The following is a 20,808-nucleotide window of genomic DNA, read 5'->3' on the forward strand; positions in this document are numbered from 1 at the left end:
CCACCGTCGCCAGCCACCGGATCTGTCACACCAGGGACCACTACCGCGGAAACAGGTAAGGGGGGAGTCACACTCCTCCGTCTGCGCCGGGGGGCTGGGGAAGCAGAGGGGCTCAAGCGTTCAAGAGGACTGGGAGGACGCCCCGCCGGGTAGCCTGCTAAAGCCCCTAGCTGCTCCTGGACACACTCCAGCCCCTTATCAGCTGCCTGCTCCCTAACCCTAGCAATTAACTGCTCTAAACCCTCCATAACTCTAGGCCCTAAAACTGACCAGAAAACAGCTACCCTGACACTGGCTGCACACCTCTATTCTTGACAAAAATTTTCAAGCCATAACATGGCTTCCCTGCTTATCCCACTATATATACATCCCATTAACTCCACCCCCAATGCTCACAACCCCGTAGCACAATTCCTGACTCAAACCCACCCACCAACCTATAACCAAAATACCCCTCTAAATGACCCCTTGCAGGTCCAGACCCGTCATGACCGCCCTCTGCCCAGCTCTGCTTAGCTCTGGGCTCACATTATAAGTGGCCTATCGTCTACATAATATGATCGGCGCTGTAATGTAGATTACAGCAGTGTTTTTTATTTAGAAAAATGATCATTTTGAAGGAGTTATGACCTATTTTAGCTTCATGCTAATGAGTTTCTTAATGGACAACTGGGCGTGTTTTACTTTTTGACCAAGTGGGCATTGTGGAGAGAAGTGTATGGCGCTGACCAATCAATGACCAATCAGCGTCATACACTTCTCCCCATTCATTTACACAGCACATAGTGATATAGCTATATCGCTATGTGCAGCCACATAAACACATTATAACGTTACTCAAGTGTCCTGAAAGTGAATATACATTACCTCCAGCCAGGACGTCATGTCTATTCACAATCCTGACACTTATGTAGCATCTCTGTGATATTTACAGCAAGGCTATCTCGTTTTAAATGACATGTTACATCGTACAGGTCTTTACCACTTTGGAATTTTTCTCAGACCCTCTCTCAAAACTAAGCTTCTTGTCCACAATACACTCTTTGTCCACCATTACGTGATCCACTGAAACCAAATATCACAAATTCTCGTCTGTGGATCTTGTCCCCTATATTGGTGGACAGGTAAATTCCCAGAGGAGCCACACCACAGAATAATAAGCCACAAAAGGTTAAGCTGTACAAACCATCTAGTCAGGCGGGGTATTAACCTACTGGCTTTACTGGCAGAGCTTATAATCCACCCTTTGCCACCCAAACAAGCCCAAGTTGTCCTTTAAAATAGAGAACAAATCCACATCCGTCAACACATTTGTGCTTGACTACGCAGCCAAACATGAAGGTGACTCACCACTCACAGGAATCCTGGCATCACCCAAGGGTGCCTCCAAGATTGTTCCAGCAGCTGGACGACCAGTCTCTTGACCGTGGTCAACTGCAGATCCCAATGATGCAATAGGAGGCAGTCTTCGTCCGTATCCTATGACAACGGTCTTTCCCACCAATCGCATTGAGGGGGCAATAAACTCCCTTTGGAGTCTACACCTGTCTCACCACTGATGCTACCGACTGCCCTCCATAGTCTGCCTGCACTTTATAACCACAGGACTGCTCCTTCCACCACACCTCAAGCCATCCATGCCCCTACTGCTTCCTCAGGGACAGAGCAGAACCCTGCCTCATGGACCTGTTAGATGAGGTTGCAATGTAAGGACTGACTCCTCCTTCCTCTACACCAGCGCTGTCCCACATCCCCGGACCACTTTACTGCAAGCCGGGAACTTCCGGCCATGCCACATGCAGGGAAGGGGGGCTGGAGAAACTATTTTTAGAGGATAACACATCCTTTTAAAAAGCACGGGACAACAATAACAGTCCATAAGTTTTTGGAAAGGGCTCTTCAGCTCCTTTGCTTTTGGAAAATGGACTCCCTTAAAAAGTGGATTTCCATGCCGTTGCATCCACTCCACCACTGAGAACCCTGTGTGGTAACAATCCTGAATCTTTTTGGAGAACTGTTGCCTACTAGGCACAGGTAACCCTTTATAACGACTCAGAAAAAATAATTGTGTTAACCATTTAAGATTACATTGATAATAAACATTAATTTAAACTATATAAGCAATATACCCATAAGCTCCATAATTCTAGGCACCCAAGGGGCCTTACAATAGAATACACTTGTTATTCTAATTTTGACCATAAAATTGGGTTTTGCCATACAGTACAGGAAAGGGGGGGGCATGTTATTTTGTTTCATTTTTGAGGGGTTAACCCGACGGAAACCTCCGACGGAATCCCTCAACGGAAGGGCAACGGTGATGTGAACAGGTCCTTAGTGTCGTCTTTTTCTTTATTTTCTATTTGTACATTATACCTCAGATAAATAATTATGGCCCTAGTGTGTAATACATAAAAGTGTCTATAACATGTATCAGGAACATATTATCACACCTTTGATTCCTTACAGATGACTGATCCCAGTGAGAAGAAGGAACGTGACATATAATCCTGTCAGCAGCAAGAAAGGAATCACAAGACAGGTAATTAATATTTATATTAATTACTGATAACTGTAATGGCAGGGGGTAGGGAGACGGACAAGTGAGCCCTAATCTACCCGCCACTCTGACCCTGCCTACTTGCAACGACCCGCCCTAGGCGACGGGGTACAACTGGGCGGCGGTCCCTGCGCTCAGTAAGTGCACGACAAACACGACAAACATACAAAGGAACTCAAGCAAGGAAAAGGGGCCGTTGCCCACGGCAACACCGTAAGCAACCAGAGAGGTGAACGAGCCGAGTCAAGCCAGGAGTGTGCGAGGTACAAAACGAAAAGCAGAAGAGTAGTCGGTAAGCCAGGGTCTGTATGGAGCAGGATCAAAAATAGCAGGAGCTGTAGCTGGGCCAGGAAACCACAAGGAGGGAAACACAAGCAATAACAAGCACCGAGGGACAGGAAGTGCAGGCTTAAATAGACCGAGGGCGGGAGCTAGCTGAGTCTGGCCAGGTTACGATAGGCTCTCCCACTCCTAAGCCTGCCAGCCTGAATGGTGGAAGCAGGAGTCAGTCTCAGGGATGTATTCTCAGGTGCTGACTGATTAGTTCTGGGAGTTAACCCCGAAGCTGTGCCTGGCAGATCCTTTACAGTACCCCCCCTTTTATGAGGGGCCACCGGACCCTTTCTAAGTGGACCTGGCTTACTGGGGAAACACAGGTGGAACCTCCTGACCAATACCCCAGCGTGAACATCCCGGGCGGGTACCCAAGTCCTCTCCTCGGGCCCGTATCCTCTCCAATGGACCAGGTACTGGAGGGAGCCTTGGACCATCTTGCTGTCCACAATCCTGGCCACCTCGAATTCCACCCCCTCCGTGGTGAGGATGGGAACAGGAGGTCTCCTCGAGGGAGCCAAGGACGGGGAGCAGCGTTTGAGGAGGGAGGCATGAAACACGTTGTGTATCCGAAAAGACGGGGGTAACTCCAGCCGGAAGGAGACAGGATTGAGGACCTCAATGACCTTATATGGCCCAATAAACCGGGGAGCAAACCTCTTGGACGGAACCTTGAGACGCAAGTTCCTAGACGACAACCACACCAGATCCCCGACCATAAACAGGGGGTTAGCAGAACGTTTTTTATCAGCCTGAGTTTTTTGTACGCTCTGGGACACCTCTAGGTTTTTCTGAACCTGGGCCCAGACTGTGCACAGTTCCCGATGAACGACCTCTAACTCGGGATTGTTGGAACTACCAGGTGAAACGGAGGAGAACCGTGGATTAAACCCAAAATTACAAAAAAAAGGAGAGACCCCTGACGAGTTACTGACCCGGTTAATTAAATGAAAATTCGGCGAGGGCAATGAAAGAGACCCAATCAAATTGACAGTCAGAGACAAAACACCTTAAGTATTGTTCTAGAGATTGATTAGTCCTCTCCGTTTGGCCATTGGTTTCAGGATGGAAGGCAGAGGAGAAGGACAGATCAATCCCCAACTTCATACAGAAGGCTCTCCAAAACAATGAAACAAATTGTACCCCTCTGTCCGAAACAATATTGACAGGGACCCCATGGAGACGCAGGATGTGTTTGACAAACAAGGTAGCCAACGTTTTGGCGTTGGGTAGTTTCTTGAGGGGCACAAAGTGGCACATCTTACTGAAGCGGTCCACCACCACCCACACCACCGACTTGCCTTGGGATGGAGGCAAATCGGTGATAAAATCCATGGAGATATGTGTCCAAGGTCTCTGGGGAATGGGCAACGAACGCAGTAAGCCCGCTGGTCGGGACCTGGGAGTCTTGGACCTAGCACAAACCTCACAAGCGGCGACGTAGGCCTTAACGTCTTTAGGCAACCCAGGCCACCAATAATTTCTGGTAATGAGGTGTTTGGTACCCAGGGTGCCTGGATGACCAGATAGTGCGGAGTCATGATTTTCCCTAAGTACCCTTAGCCGGAATTGCAGGGGAACAAACAGCTTGTTCTCAGGAAGGTTCCCGGGAGCTGCACCTTGATCAGCAGCAATATCAGAGACTAAATCAGAATCGATCGAGGAAATGATTATACCTGGAGTCAAAATACAAGCAGGATCTTCCTCCGAAGGAGGGCTGGCCATGAAGCTACGCGACAGTGCATCAGCCTTAATATTTTTAGACCCAGCCCTATAGGTAACCAACAAATTGAATCTGGTAAAAAATAACGCCCATCGAGCTTGTCTCGGGTTTAGCCTCCGGGCAGATTCTAGGAAAACCAGATTCTTGTGGTCGGTAAGGACCGTTACCTGGTGCCTAGCCCCCTCCAGGAAGTGGCACCACTCTTCAAATGCCCATTTAATGGCTAAGAGTTCGCGGTTGCCAATATCATAGTTACTTTCAGTTGGCGAAAACTTCCTGGAGAAGTAGGCACAGGGGCGGAGATGGGTGAGGGATCTGGTACCCTGGGACAAGACAGCCCCCACTCCCACCTCAGATGCGTCAACTTCCACGATAAATGGCTCCATTTGGTTGGGCTGAACCAGCACCGGGGCCGAGACAAAGCACTTCTTAAGGACCTCAAAAGCCTGGACAGCCTCAGGAGGCCAGTGGAGGAGATCAGCACCTTTGCGAGTGAGGTCCGCAAGGGGCTTAGCGATGACCGAGAAGTTAGCAATAAATCTCCTGTAATAATTAGCGAACCCCAAAAAACACTGTAACGCCTTCAGGGAGGCAGGTTGGACCCATTCCGCCACAGCCTGAACCTTGGCGGGGTCCATGCGAAATTCATGAGGAGTGAGAATTTGACCCAAAAATGGAATCTCCTGTACCCCAAACACACATTTTTCGGTTTTGGCAAACAGTTTATTTTCCCGAAGGACCTGGAGCACCTTCCTGACATGCTCAATGTGGGAGGACCAGTCCTTGGAAAACACCAGTATGTCATCAAGGTACACTACCAGAAAAATCCCCAGGTAATTTCTCAAAATCTCATTTATGAAATTCTGGAAGACCGCAGGGGCATTACACAACCCAAAGGGCATGACGAGGTATTCGAAATGGCCTTCGGGCGTGTTAAACGCCGTCTTCCACTCATCCCCCTCTTTGATGCGAATAAGGTTATACGCCCCCCGTAGATCCAATTTAGAAAACCATTGGGCCCCCTGAACCTGATTAAAGAGATCAGGAATCAAAGGAAGGGGATACTGGTTCCTTACCGTGACCTTATTCAGGCTACGGTAGTCAATGCATGGCCTAAGACCACCATCCTTCTTCCCCACGAAGAAGAAGCCAGCACCTACCGGAGAAGAAGAGGGACGAATGTAACCCTTGGCCAGGGATTCCTGGATATACACTCTCATAGCTTCACGTTCGGGACAAGAAAGATTAAATATCCTACCCTTAGGAAGCTTAGCTCCTGGTACCAATTCGATAGCGCAATCGTATTCTCTATGAGGAGGTAACACTTCGGAGGCCTCCCTAGAGAAAACATCAGCGAAGTCCTGAACAAACTCTGGTAGCGTATTCGCCTCCTTAGGGGGAGAAATAGAATTAACAGAAAAACATGACGTACAACATTCATATCCCCAGTATTCCAGTCAAACGTAGGATTATGCAACTGCAACCAGGGAAGACCTAGAACCAAATCGTACGATAATCCCTGCATAAACGGTACAGAGCATTGCTCCAAATGCATGGAGCCAACAAGGAGTTCAAAAACAGGGGTATGCTGTGTAAAATAACCATTAGCAAGAGGAGTGGAGTCAATACCCACTACCGGGACAGGTTTAGGCAAATCAATCAGACGCATAGCAAGGGACATAGCAAATTCCACAGACATGATATTAGTAGAGGACCCTGAATCCACAAAGGCACTGCCGGTAGCAGACCTACCACCAAAAGAGACCTGAAAGGGAAGCAAGATCTTAGTACGTTTCATATTTACGGGAAATACCTGTGCGCCCAAGTGACCTCCCCGATGATCACTTAGACGCGGAAGCTCTCTGGCTGCATTCTTACACTTAGGACAGTTGTTCACTTGATGCTTGTCGTCCCCACAGTAGAAGCAGAGACCATTCCTCCTGCGGAATTCTCTACGTTGTTGGGGGGACACGGAGGCCCCGAGTTGCATAGGTATCTCTGTATCTTTCGGGGAGGAACGAAGCAACGGAGCTTCGGGAGGCATCATGGGGGAGTCGGAGGAGAAAACACATAAACGTTCACGTTGACGTTCCCTGAGACGTCGGTCAAGTCGTATCGCTAAAGCCATAACCTGGTCTAGGGAGTCAGAAGAGGGATAGCTAACTAGCAGGTCTTTCAGGGCATTCGACAGACCCAACCTAAACTGGCACCTTAAGGCAGGGTCATTCCACCGAGAAGCTACGCACCATTTCCGAAAGTCAGAGCAATACTCCTCAACAGGTCTCTTACCCTGACTTAAGGTCACCAGCTGACCCTCGGCAAAGGCAGTCCTGTCAGTCTCGTCATAAATAAGTCCGAGAGCAGAAAAGAAACAATCAACGGAGGAAAGTTCAGGGGCGTCAGGAGCCAAGGAGAAGGCCCACTCTTGGGGCCCTTCCTGGAGCCGGGACATAATTATACCCACCCGCTGGCTCTCAGAACCTGAGGAATGAGGCTTTAAACGAAAGTAAAGCCTACAACTCTCCCGAAAGGAGAGAAAAGCCCTCCGGTCCCCTGAGAACCGGTCGGGCAACTTGAGATGGGGTTCAAGAGGTGCGGTGAGGGGAACTACCAGGGTAGCATCAGGCTGGTTGACCCTCTGAGCCAGGGCCTGGACCTGTAGGGAGAGACCCTGCATTTGCTGAGCCAGGGTCTCACGGGGATCCATAGTGGTGTCAGGGACCAGGGATAGACTAGGTATGGGCTTGTTATTATGTAATGGCAGGGGGTAGGGAGACGGACAAGTGAGCCCTAATCTACCCGCCACTCTGACCCTGCCTACTTGCAGCGACCCGCCCTAGGCGACGGGGTACAACTGGGCGGCGGTCCCTGCGCTCAGTAAGTGCACGACAAACACGACAAACATACAAAGGAACACAAGCAAGGAAAAGGGGCCGTTGCCCACGGCAACACCGTGAGCAACCAGAGAGGTGAACGAGCCGAGTCAAGCCAGGAGTGTGCGAGGTACAAAACGAAAAGCAGAAGAGTAGTCGGTAAGCCAGGGTCTGTATGGAGCAGGATCAAAAATAGCAGGAGCTGTAGCTGGGCCAGGAAACCACAAGGAGGGAAACACAAGCAATAACAAGCACCGAGGGACAGGAAGTGCAGGCTTAAATAGACCGACGGCGGGAGCTAGCTGAGTCTGGCCAGGTTACGATAGGCTCTCCCACTCCTAAGCCTGCCAGCCTGAATGGTGGAAGCAGGAGTCAGTCTCAGGGATGTATTCTCAGGTGCTGACTGATTAGTTCTGGGAGTTAACCCCGAAGCTGTGCCTGGCAGATCCTTTACAATAACACTCAGGCTAGATATGAGTTCTAGACCCGCAGAGGTGTGATAGTATCTTCCGGATAAATCAGAATATATGTGTTTTTAACATGTATATCTTCTATAGACAATATCTAGTATAACACAACCATATCTCAGGTACAGAGGTGAGGAACATGTCTATTATTTTACCCTCTGTTCTTTAAAGTCAGAAATCCACCTTTTATTTCCAATAGAATAAAATTGTTATGGTCCTTTTGACCATAAAATTTGGCATGAGGGGAGGCTAGTGAGGGCGAGTAACGTATTTGACCTTGCATTGTTACTGGCAGTATGATGACAAGAAACCCAGGTTTGATGCAGGTTTCTTTTAGTAGGCCGGTAATGTTTGCAAAACGACCAAAAGGAAATACAAAAAACTGTTCTTAGCAGATAGGCACAGTCACTTAAAATATTACACAAAATGGCGGCAATTTCAGGCAATGCAGGAAATGGGGTTTTACCAGCTTGGTTTCCTTGGGACAGAGCTCAGACTCTTCCCTGATACAGGGGTAACCCATCGTCTCAGCAACTAAATAACAGGGAGGCTTCACGCAACTTCCACTTGTTACATCCAATGCTGCCTCTTTTACAGCAATCATCTGTGGGGAGGTTCCTGCACTGCACCGCCACAGCAATGGGCCCTCTCTGGCTTCAGGGCCTACTCAGCCCTGCTGGCACAATAGTTGCTGATTTATGGGTCGCAGCCCTTGCACCAGAACCCATTAGGTGGGATCATTCACCTTTTATCAAATTTAAAAACAGCCCCTTTGTAAGTTATTCAATGTTCCGACACTGATTACTTGCCCATACTACACTGTTTTTGCACACTAAAGTAAATATTAAAGACTGTGCCCGAGCCGGTATTCCCGGTGCCTGCAATAAACAGGGTTAGCCACCATTTTCTGAACAGTGTTACATAGCAGTGAGCTTTGCTGACGTGAGCATCTGCACAGCTCAGAACATGTAAGCACAGGTAAGCTAAACCTATTTAGCCTTGAGAAAAGACGACTAAGGGGGGACATGATTAACTTATATAAATATATAAATGGCACATACAAAAAAATATGGTCAAATCCTGTTCCATGTAAAACCCCCTCAAAAAACAAGGGGGCACTCCCTCCGTCTGGAAAAAGAAAGGTTCAACCTGCAGAGGCGACAAGCCTTCTTTACTGTGAGAACGGTGAATTTATTGAATAGACTACCGCAGGAGCTGGTCACAGCAGGGACAGTAGATGGCTTTAAAAAAGGCTTAGATAATTTCCTAGAACAAAAAAATATTAGCTCCTATGTGTAGAAATTTTTTACTTCCCCTTTCCCATCCCACTTCCCCTTTCCCATCCCTTGGTTGAACTTGATGGACATGTGTGTTTTTTCAACCGTACAAACTATGTAACTATGTAACTATATAAGGTCCTGTGACTAAAACAACACATAAAAATGCTTCATGGCCACTAGGTGGCAGCATCGCAATGGAAGTATATATGCATATAGTGACGGCTCATCTCCTCTAGTCCAGGACCCAGTGGCGGATTAAGTAGACTATAGGCCCTGGGCTGTTCCACAAGCTTGGGCCCCCTTCTTGTCATCAGTGTATCGCAAAATTCCACTCTTCCGTCATAATCATCTTCGGATAGCTCCTGAACTAGACGTATTTTATAAGGATGATAATAATCCCTCCTCAAAATTAGACGGACTGATGTGGCGCTGATATCATTTTGTTGTGCTCCATTTGAGACAGATGTTTAAGGGTGTGTTCACACGGCCTATTTTCATCCGTTTTTTGTCCGTAAACGGCCGAAAAATCGGAAGTAGAACGCCTCCAAACATCTGCCCATTGATTGCAATGGGAAGAACGGCATTCTATTCCGACGGGCCTTTTTTTTTACACGGTCGTGAAAATGAAGTGCAGGTCACTTCTCGGGACGTTTTTGGAGCCGTTTTTCATAGACTCTATTGAAAACCGCTCCAAAAGCGGCCGTAAAAAACGCCACAAAAATCGCGAGTGGCTCAAAAAACGCCTGAAAATCAGGAGCTGTTTTCCCTTGAAAACAGCTCCGTATTTTCAGACGTTTTTGAGTTTGCATGTGAACGTACCCTAAGGGTCATCATGTACATTGAGCAGAACATCTAAAGCTTTTTCATCATTACTAGCATGTTTGGGTCTTCCGGATCTTGGTGCGTCTTTAATTGAACCACTTGTTTCGAAACGATGAACAGTTCTTTTAACAGTTGACAATGAAATTGGATCACGGATAGGATAAGTGGCATTGAATAAAGCCGCTACTTCTTGATAGGATCTTATTTTTTCTTCGCCATACCCTCTCATCAATAAAGTGATCCTTTCCGTTTCGGTCAAATGCATTTTGTGATATGACAATAGAAATGTACAAAAATGAAAATTACTCTCCGAATTAGCGCTCTCTGAAATTCATAGACTAGGTCCATTTTGTATCGCCGAGACCGATTGTAATAATACGTAATTTAAAGTCACCTTGATGTGACATTCCTAAGCTCGCTCATGCACACGTGCCCACACACATTTAGGATTTTACCCGAGCGGTACATTCTGGGCAATGCAAACACCGGCGGTAGCCGATAATGACAATGATAACTTTAAAGTTAAATATCTCAGCGGCATTGTTTTCATATTGAAAAGCGCTTTCAAATGAGCCCCACTCGACCCCCGTGCCATTTAAGATTTTGCTAACCCCGACCTCCCCACCGCCCCCAAGGGTGTTTTTTTTTCTTTTCAATAAACTGGTAGATTTTATGACCCCATTAAATCCCACCAAATTTCAACCCTCTACCTCGAGCCGTTCAAAAGTTATGAGGGTGTTTCGGAACTTTTGGTGGCCACTGTATAGACTCATTACACAGAGTGATCTATTTCCAGCATTTTTGGCTTTTAACCCCTTAAGGACGCAGCCTAGTTTGGGCCTTAAGGCTCAGAGCCTATTTTTTAAATCTGACATATTTCACTTTATGTGGTAATAACGTAGGAATGCTTAAACCTATCCAAGCGATTCTGAGACTGTTTTCTCATGAGACATTGGGCTTTATGTTAGTGGTAAAATTTGGTCGATATATTCAGTGTTTATTTGTGAAAAATGGCAAAATTTAGAGAAAAATTAGAAAAATAGAATTTTTCAGAATTTAAATGCATGTGCTTGTAAAACAGACGGTTATACCAGCCGAAATAGTTACTAGTTCACATTTCCCATAAGTCTACTTTAGATCTGCATAGTTTTTAGAGCATTATTTTATTTTTCTTGGACGTTACAAGGCTTAGAACATAAACAGCAATTTCTCATATTTTTAAGAAAATTTCAAAAGCCTTTTTTTTAAGGTACCTGTTCAGTTCTGAAGAGGCTTTGAGGGGCCTATGTATTAGAAACCCCCATAAAACACCCCATTTTAAAAACTAGACCCCTCAAAGTATTCAAAATAGCATTTAGAACGTTTTTTTAACCCTTCAGGCATTTCACAGGAATTAAAGCAAAGTGGAGGTGAAATTTGCAAATTTCATTTTTCTTGCTGAATTTCAATTTTATTCTATTTTTTTTCTGTAACAAAGAAGGTTTTACCAGAGAAACACTACTAAATATGTATTGTCCAGATTCTGCAGTTTTTAGAAATGTCCCACATGTGGCTCTAGTACGCTCGTGGAATAAAACACAAGCCCCAGAAGCAAAGAAGCACCTAGTAAATTTTGGTGCTTCTTTTTTATTAGCATATATTTTAGGCAGCATGCCAGGTTTGGAGAGGTGTTGAGGTGCCAAAACAGTAGGAATCCCCCAAAACTGACCCCATTTCGGAAACTGCACCCCTCAAGGAATTAATTTTGGTTATTGTTACCATTTTGACCTGGTAGTTTTTTCACAGCGCGTATTTGAATTGGGCTGTGAAATTAAAAGAATGACAATTTGTCCAATAAGATGTCATTTTTGATCAGAATTTCTTATTTTCACAGGGAACAAAATGCCCCATTTTGTTGCCCAATTTGTCCTGAGTGCGGCAATACCCCATTTGTGGTGATAAACTGCCGTTTGGGCCCATGGGAGGACTCAGAAGGAAAGGAGCGCTATGTGTTCTTAGGAGTCCAGATTTTGCTGGATTGGTTTTCAGGTGCCATGTCGCATTTGCAGAGCCTCAGAGGTATCAAAGCAATGGAAACCCACCAAAAGTGACCCCATTTTGGAAACAAAACCTCTCAAGGAATTTATTTATGGGTGTTGTGACCATTTAGACCCCACAGTTTTTTCACAGAACTTATTTGAATTGGGCTGTGAATTAAAAAAAAAAAACTTTTTTCCAATAAGATGTAGTTTTGGCTCAAAATGACTTATTTTCACAACTAATAAAATACCCCATTTTGTTGCCAAATTTGTCCTGAGTGCGGCAATACCCTATTTGTGGTGATAAACTGCCGTTTGGGCCCATGGGAGGGATTAGAAGGAAAGGAGTGCTATGTGTTCTTTGGAGCCCAGATTTTGCTGGATTGGTTTTCGGGTGCCATGTCGCATTTGCAGAGCCCCAAAGGTATCAAAGCAATGGAAACCCACCAGAAGTGACCCCATTTTGGAAATTACACCCCTCAAGGAATTCATTTATGGGTGTTGTGACCATTTAGACACCACAGTTTTTTCACCGAATTTATTTGAATTGGGCTATGAATTTAAAAAAAAATAATTTTTTCCAATAAGAGGTAGTTTTGGCTCAAAATTTCTTATTTTCACAAGGAATAAAATACCCCAATTTGTTGCCCAATTTGTCTTGAGTTCGGCAATACCCCATTTGTGGTGATAAACTGCCGTTTGGGCCCATGGGAGGGCTCAGAAGGAAAGGACCACCATGTGGCCTACTGGGAAGTCATGTGTGCAGAAGCCTCTGAGGTATCAGTACAGTTGAAACCCCCGAGAAGTGACCCCGTTTTAAAAATGACACCCCTTAAGGAATTCATCTAGAGGTGTAGTGAGCATTTTGACTCCACAGGTATTGTGTAAAAGATAATGTGCAGCAGATGGTGCAGAGTGAGATTTGCAATTTTCTATATATATGCCATGTCAGTGTCCGATATATTGTGCCCAGCATGTGCCACCAGAGACATACACCCCATAAACTGTAATGTGGGTTCTCCCGGGTACGGCAATACCCTACATGTGGCTGTTATTAGCTGCCTGGGCACACGGCAGGGCTCAGAAGGAAAGGACCACCATTTGGCCTACTGGAGCTTTTCTGGTGCTAAGTCTTGTACGCAGAAGCCCCTAAGGTAGCGGTACAGTTGAAACCCCCGAGAAGTGACCCTGTTTTAAAATCTACACCCCTTAAGGCATTCATCTAGAGGTGTAGTGAGCATTTTGACCCCACAGGTATTGTGTAAAAGATAATGTGCAGCAGTTGGGGCAGAGTGAAATTTGCAATTTTCTATACATATATGCCAATTCAGTGTCCGATATATTGTGCCCAGCATGCGCCACCGGAGAGATACACCTCATAAACTGTAATGTTGGTTCTCCCGGGTACGGCAATACCCTACATGTGGCTGTTATCAGCTGCCTGGGCACACAGCAGGGCTCAGAGCAGAAAGATGAGGAGGGGTAAGCTGTGCGAAGTGGATCAGAGCGAGTAAAACTGGGGTAAATTAAAAATAAAGGGATGGATGATAAATTTTAAAACACTCTTTCACACAGAGCTCTGGTTTTTCGGGACACGCGTCACATTGATATATTGTGTTCTTCCTTATCCCCCTCTTATAGCAGACTTTGCACCTCTTTTGACTTTTTCCCTTCTTGCCAGTTTGGGGAACTTCTCCTAAAAAGTGTTGCCCTGGTACGATGCGTGTGGCCTCGCCTCCAAAAGTACTGTAGGGCTTCAGGACTTGATCTGACAAGTCCACCCCTCCCATGTACCTATTGTAGTCCAGGATGCAGTCTGGTTTGGGGGTCTCTGTACTGGTACCTCGTACAGGTACATGGATACTGGTGTGGCATCTCCCTGGTCTTGTACTTGACACACAATATGTTGCTGCTAGAATGTGCCCTGCTCTCACCCCTTCTTGTTTGCCCAAGCAGAGTCTTAGGGAGGCCTCTCAGGTTTCTTCTAGCAGTGCCGCATGCCGCAGGACTTCTGGAAGCGAGGCAGTTGAAGAGTGGGACGCTGGTATAAAAATTATCCAGGTAGAGGTGATAACCCTGGTCCAGCAGTGGGTGCACCAAATCCCACACAATTTTTGTATTAACTTCCAGTAAGGGGGGGCATTCTGGGGGCTGAATACTGGTGTCCTTCCCTTCATATATCCTAAATTTGTAGGTATACCCTGATGCACTCTCGCACAGCTTATACATCTTCACGCCATACCTTGCCCTCCTACCCGGCAGGTACTGGTGGAATTGAACCCTCCCTTTAAAATGTACCAAGGACTCATCAATAGAAATACACTTCTCGGGGGTGAATGCTTGGTAAACCGGGCACTGAAACGGTCTAATAGGGGTCTCCGTTTATACAAACGGTCAAAACTGGGGTCACCTCGGGGTGGGCACAGCTCATTATTAGTATAATGTAAGAAGCGAAGTATTGCCTCATTTTTATTTTATTTTTTAGTTTCCAGCTCAGTTCTGAAGTTGCTTTGAGGGGCCCATATATAAGAAACCTCTATGAAACTCCCCATTTTAGAAACTAGACCCCTCAAAGTATTCACAACAGCATATAGAAAGTTTATTAACCCTTTAGGTGTTTCACAGGAATTTAGAGCAAAGTAGAGGTGACATTTAATTAATTTAATTTAATTTATTAGGCACCATGTCCGGTTTGAAGAGGTCTTGTGGTGCTAAAACAGTGGAAACCCCCCAAAAGTGACCCCTTTTTGGAAACTAGAGACCTTGAGGAATTCATTGTAGTTTTCTTGGGGTGCATGCGACTTTTTGATCAGTTTTTATTCTATTTTTAAGTGGCGCGGTGACTAAAAAAACAGCAATTTTACTATTGTTTTGTTATTCTATTTTTTTTACAGCGTTCACCATGCGCTATAAATGACATATTCACTTTATTCTGCGGGGCGATACGATTACGGCGATACCAGATGTTTATAGTTTTATTTTATGTCTTATGGCGTTTGCACAATAAAATACATTTTGTAAAATATAATTTATTTTTTGTGTTACCTTATTCTAAGAGCCATAACTGTTTTATTTTTCCATCAGGAAAGTCGTGCGTGGACTTATTTTTTGCGTAACGAACTGTAGTTTCGATCAGTACCATTTTTCGGTACATGCGACTTTTTGATCTCTTTTTATTCCATTTTTTGGGAGATGAAGTGACCAAACAATTGTGATTGTGGTACGGTTTATTATTATTTTCTTTTACGGCGTTCACCGAGCGGGATAAATAACAACATTGTTTTGTAGTTCAGGCCATTACGGACGCGGCGATACCAATTATGTATAGTTTATTTGTTTATTTATATATTTTTATTAATAATAAAGGACTGATATGGGAAAAAGGGGGGACTTTAACTTTTATTACTTTTAAATCTTTTATTTTCTTATTTTTACACAACTTTTTTTTACTTTTTTACACTTTTTTTACTTTGTCCCACTAGGGGACATGAGGGCAGGAAGCTCTGATCGCTATTCTAATACACTGCACTACATACGTAGTGCAGTGTATTAGAGCTGTCAGCTGTTCGCTGACAGCAAGCATAGTGGGTCCTCACTTTGTCAGGACTCACTAGGCTTCCGTCGATGGCGTAGCCAGAGTCCATTGTTAGGATTCTGGTTGCCATAGTAGCCATCGTGGCCCGCTATCGTGTAGCAGGCCGGCGATGGCAGCTTAACCCCTAAGAATCGGCGGGGACTACCGCGATCGGTCCCTGCACACTAAGCTGTGATAGCCTGCTGTCGGAAACAGCAGGTATCACAGCTCAAACACGCGCCGGGAAAGATGGCGCCGTGTTAACTCAGGTCAGTACTATTACTGAGCTGAGCGCGAACGATGCGCTCAGCAGGACGTAATAGTACTGGCCTGAGCGCGAAGGGGTTAATGTTGATGATTATGGCTAACAGTTAATGAAAACCCAAAATTTAGTCTATCAGAAAATTTGAATATTGGGCAAAAGTTGAAGATTGTAGACTCATGATGTCACACTCTAATAAGCTAATCAACACAAAACACCTGCAAAGGTTTCCTAAGCTTTTAAATGGTCCAACAGTCTGGTTCAGTAGGCGACACAATCATGGGGAAGATTGCTGACTTGACAGTTGTCCAGAACACAGTCATTGACACCCTCCACAAGGAGGGTAAGCCACAAAAGGACATTGCTAAAGAAGCTGGCTGTTCACAGTGCTGTATCCAATCACATTAACGGAAAGTTGAGAGGAAGGGAAAAGTGTGGTACAAAAAGGTTAACAAGCAACAGGGATATCAGCAGCCTTGAAGGGATTGTCAAGAAAAGGCCATTCAAGAATCTGGTGGAAATTCACAAGGAGTGGACTGTGGCTGGAGTCATTCCTTGTCAAGCCACTCATGACCCAGAGACAATGTCAGAAGCGTCTTACCTGGGCTAAGGAGAGAAAGGACTGGTCTGTTGCCCAGTGATCCAAAGTCCTGTTTTCAGATTAAAAGTAAAATTTGCATTTCATTTGGAAATGAAGGTCCCAGACAGTGGCGTAACTACCACCGTAGCAGCAGTAGCGGCTGCTACGGGGCCCGCGGCATGAGGGGGCCCGTGTCGCCCGCCGGCACGGGCCCCCACCATGGCCGGAGGCTCCGCTAGGAGCCGCTATGGCTACTACAGCGGGATGCCACTGAACACTACGGCAGAGCAGGGAGGTATCTCCCCGCTCTGCCAGTAAACAAAAGACATGTATCCCCTCTCCACAGGACAGGGGATACATGTGTGATCGCCGGCATTGATAGGGAGAACGGGGGACTGAAAGTCCCCCTGACATTCTCCATCACAAACCTCGGACATCCGGGGTCTGTGTCGGCAGCTCCGGAGAAATGAATGGAGCGCCGGTCCCGCTTGTGCGCATGCGTGACCTGCGCTCCTTTCATTTTTAGTGAGCTGCGCAGACGCCGGAAGTCAGAGGTTAGTGATGGAGAACTCCGGGGGACTTTCAGTCCCCCGTTCTCCCTATCGCTGCCAGTGATCACACATGTATCCCCTATCCTGTGGATAGGGGATACATGTCTTTTATTAGGATACACTGTGGGTCGCATTTTTTTGGGAGGGGGGACGCTGTATGGCGTTCCCTACAGGGGGGGGGGCTGTATGGCGTTCCCTACAGGGGGGCTGTATGGCGTTCCCTACAGGGGGGGACGCTGTATGGCGTTCCCTACGGGGGGGGGGCGCTGTATGGCGTTCCCTACAGGGGGGACGCTGTATGGAGTTCCCTACAGGGGGGGCTGTATGGTGTTCCCTACAGACCCCCCCTGTAGGGAACGCCATACAGACTCCCTGTAGGTAACGCCATACAGCCCCCCCTGTAGATAACGCCAGACAGCCCCCTCTGTCGGGAACGCCATACAGCCCCCCCCCGTAAATAACGCCATACAGCCCCCTCTGTAGATAGCGCCATACAGCCCCCTGTAGATAGTGCCATACAGCCCCCCCTGTAGATAGCGCCATACAGCCCCTCCCGGTAGATAGTGCCATACAGCCCCCCCTGTAGGGAACGCCATACACCCCCCTGTAGGGAACGCCATACAGTCCCCCCGTAGATAACGCCATACAGCCCCCTCAGTAGATAGCGCCATACAGTCCCCCCTGTAGATAGCGCCATACAGTCCCCCCTGTAGATAGCGCCATACAATCCCCCCTGTAGATAGTGCCTTACAGTCCCCCCTGTAGATAGCGCCATACAGTCCCCCCTGTAGATAGTGCCATACAGCCCCCCTGTAGATAGCGCCATACAGCCCACCCTGTAGATAACGCCATACAGCACCCCCTGTAGATAGTGCCATACAGACCCCCCCTGTAGGGAACGCCATACACCCCCCCCCGTAGATTACGCCATACAGCCCCCCTGTAGATTACGCCATACAGCCCCCTCTGTGGATAGCGCCATACATCCCCCTCTGTAGATATCTACAAAGGGGGCTGTATGGCGTTATCTACAGGGGGGCTGTATGGCGTTATCTACGGGGGGCTGTATGGCGTTATCTACGGGGGAGGGCTGTATGGCGTTATCAATAGGGGGGGTTTGTAAAAAAGGCACTCTCTACAAGGGGGGGGTTGTGTGACACCCGGGGGAGGAGGGGCCCCAGTCAAAAGTTTGCTATGGGGCCCAGCCTTTCCTAGTTACTCCCCTGGTCCCAGAGTTTGGAGGAAGTGTGGAGAGGCACTCAATCCAAGTTGCTCTCAGTCCAGTGTGGAGTTTCCACTGTCAGAGATGGTTTGGGGAGCCATGTCATCTGCTGGTGTTGGTCCACTGTGTTATATCAAGTCCAAAGTCATCGCATCCATCTACCAGGAAATTTTAGAGCACTTCATGCTTCCCTCTGCTGACAAGCTTTATGGCAATGCTGATTTCTTTTTCAAGCAGGACTTGGCACCTGCCCAGACTGCCAAAAGTACCAATACCTGGTTTAATAACCACAGTATCACTGTGCTTGATTGGCCAGAGGAAACTCGCCTGGCCTAAACCCCATAGAGAATCTATGGGGTATTGTCAAGAGGAAGATGAGCTGAAGGCCGCTATCAAAGCAACCGGGGCTTCCATAATACCTCAGCAGTGCCACAGGCTGATCGCCTCCATGCCACGCCGCATTGATGCAGTAATTCATGCAAAAGGAGCCCCGACCAAGTATTGAGTGCATATACATTTTCAGTAGGCCAACATTTCGGTATTAAAAATAATTTTTGAAATTGGGCTTATTTAATATTCAAATTTTCTGAGACACTAAATTTTGGGTTTTCATTAACTGTTACCATAATCATCAACATTAAAAGGAAAAAATGCTGTAAATAGATCACTCTGTGTGTAGTGAATCTATATAATATGAGTTTTACTTTTTGAATTGAATTACTGAAATAAATTAACTTTAAGACGATGATATTCTAATTCATTGAGAAGGACTAGTATACTATAGTGAAGTCAGAGAGCTATTTTGACCGCCGTTCGATTCAAACAGTGGACACGGAACCCTTGTTTTCGTGTTCAGTGAGGCCCCCAAAGGGATCATACATTTATTGCTTATCCTGCAGATAGGTGATAAATGGTTTTCATGGGCCAACCCCTTTAATTCAGACCTCAGACCCCATATTTTACTTCCAGCTGCTCGCTGTTTCCTCTTTACCTACAGACGCTGCCGCACTAAGTCCTGATGCTGTTCAGCACAAGGACCGTGTGTTTGCAGCTGGATGTGTAAGGACCTACTGCGGTCGCGCACGAAGGTGGAGAGGTGTGAAGAGAGGTAAGTGATGGTGGCCGTCATCTATTGAAATTGGTTTACATAATTTCTGTAAATCAAATCCACAAATCCAATTAATAGTGGCCAGTGTCGGGTACTATTGGCATCGGTACTGCTGTGGCTGATACAGCGGTAGTGAGCAGGTATAATTGTGTCAGCTGCGGATTCCCAGCCCACTGGCCCATCTGGTATTTGCTAGTATACACACAAACACACACACACACACACACACACATACATAAACAAAACAATGTATACACTAAACGCACTACATACACTATACACACACTACATACATTGCATCAACTACACTTATCCTATAAACACTACATACACACACCTCTACACTATACATCACTTTTGGTAACCGCACTGCCTTGGCTGCTACAGCAGTAGTGAGCCGGGATTATTGTATCAGCAGCGGACTCCCAGTCCACTGAGCACTGGCCCATCTTTCATTTGTTAGTACTATACACAGTACACACACACACACACACACACACACACACACCATAGACTACACTTACACTATACACACCACACTATATACCACACACTATATATACTATTTATTAATGAATTGAACATCTAAATAATACTGATGTACATATCTGAGTTACCTTTTAATACTCTATGAAATATTGATGTTCATTTATGTATTGTATTGGTGTTTACATATATGAAATGTGTGGCTGTGGATTGTGCCTACCTGCCCGTGTGTGACATTTTCTCTAATGCAGGATCACCTTACAAATTTAGCTGAAATATTTATATTTAATCAAAATATTTTTTATTCTTTATTCCTCTAACCGAGTGCCATTTTTTCCCTCTTTACTGGCCATTCTTCCCCTTTTATTTCAATTTAATCCGGAGGCACCGTACCCATTGTACTGTGTTATGAGGGTCTTTTTGAGATGTATGCTTTTGTGTTTGCACATCACACACTATATACAAATCACATTAACACCACACACTATTTATTCAAACCACACACTACACGCACACACTATAAACAAACTTACACTATAGGCATATCTGCTAACCGGATTCCGGGCGGTGTCCCACTGTCCCGGGCAGCCTTGGGGATGTCCCACTGTCAACTCTTTCTGCGTCCTCAGAATGCAGATTCAGTTGAACCCAATACTGAAGCAGGGAATCATCAGCTCCCTACTTCAGAATTAGTTCAGAGCGGAGGAGCAGAGGGAGCTCCTCCACTCGCCGAAGACTCCCCAGACACAACGCTACTTTAAGCGCTGTGCTCGGGGAAGCCCTTGGCGTCACTGTCCACATATGGACAGTGATGTCAGTGGCTATTGAATGAAGGGAATCCCTGTTGCCGATGATCTGGCTGGGGGTTCCGCTCCTAGAGGAAACCCCTGAGGTCACTGTCCATATATGGACATTGACGTTAGGGGCTCTTCCTGGAGCGGAATCCCCG

The 20,808-nt window shown here is 46.3% G+C and overlaps 1 long non-coding RNA gene across 6 annotated transcripts in view; it reads left to right on the forward strand.

The window, feature by feature from the left end:
- Window positions 1–20,808, forward strand: part of LOC142699153 (uncharacterized) — a 193,206-nt gene that overhangs the window by 22,300 nt on the left and 150,098 nt on the right. For all 6 annotated transcript variants that reach the window (XR_012866039.1, XR_012866036.1, XR_012866037.1 and 3 more), the window contains exon 3: window positions 2,470–2,542. This is a non-coding gene — a long non-coding RNA (uncharacterized LOC142699153). The remainder of the gene's footprint in view (window positions 1–2,469; window positions 2,543–20,808) is intronic.

This window comes from Rhinoderma darwinii, unplaced genomic scaffold (genome assembly GCF_050947455.1).
Source record: "Rhinoderma darwinii isolate aRhiDar2 unplaced genomic scaffold, aRhiDar2.hap1 Scaffold_138, whole genome shotgun sequence".
Classification (NCBI taxonomy): domain Eukaryota; kingdom Metazoa; phylum Chordata; class Amphibia; order Anura; family Rhinodermatidae; genus Rhinoderma; species Rhinoderma darwinii.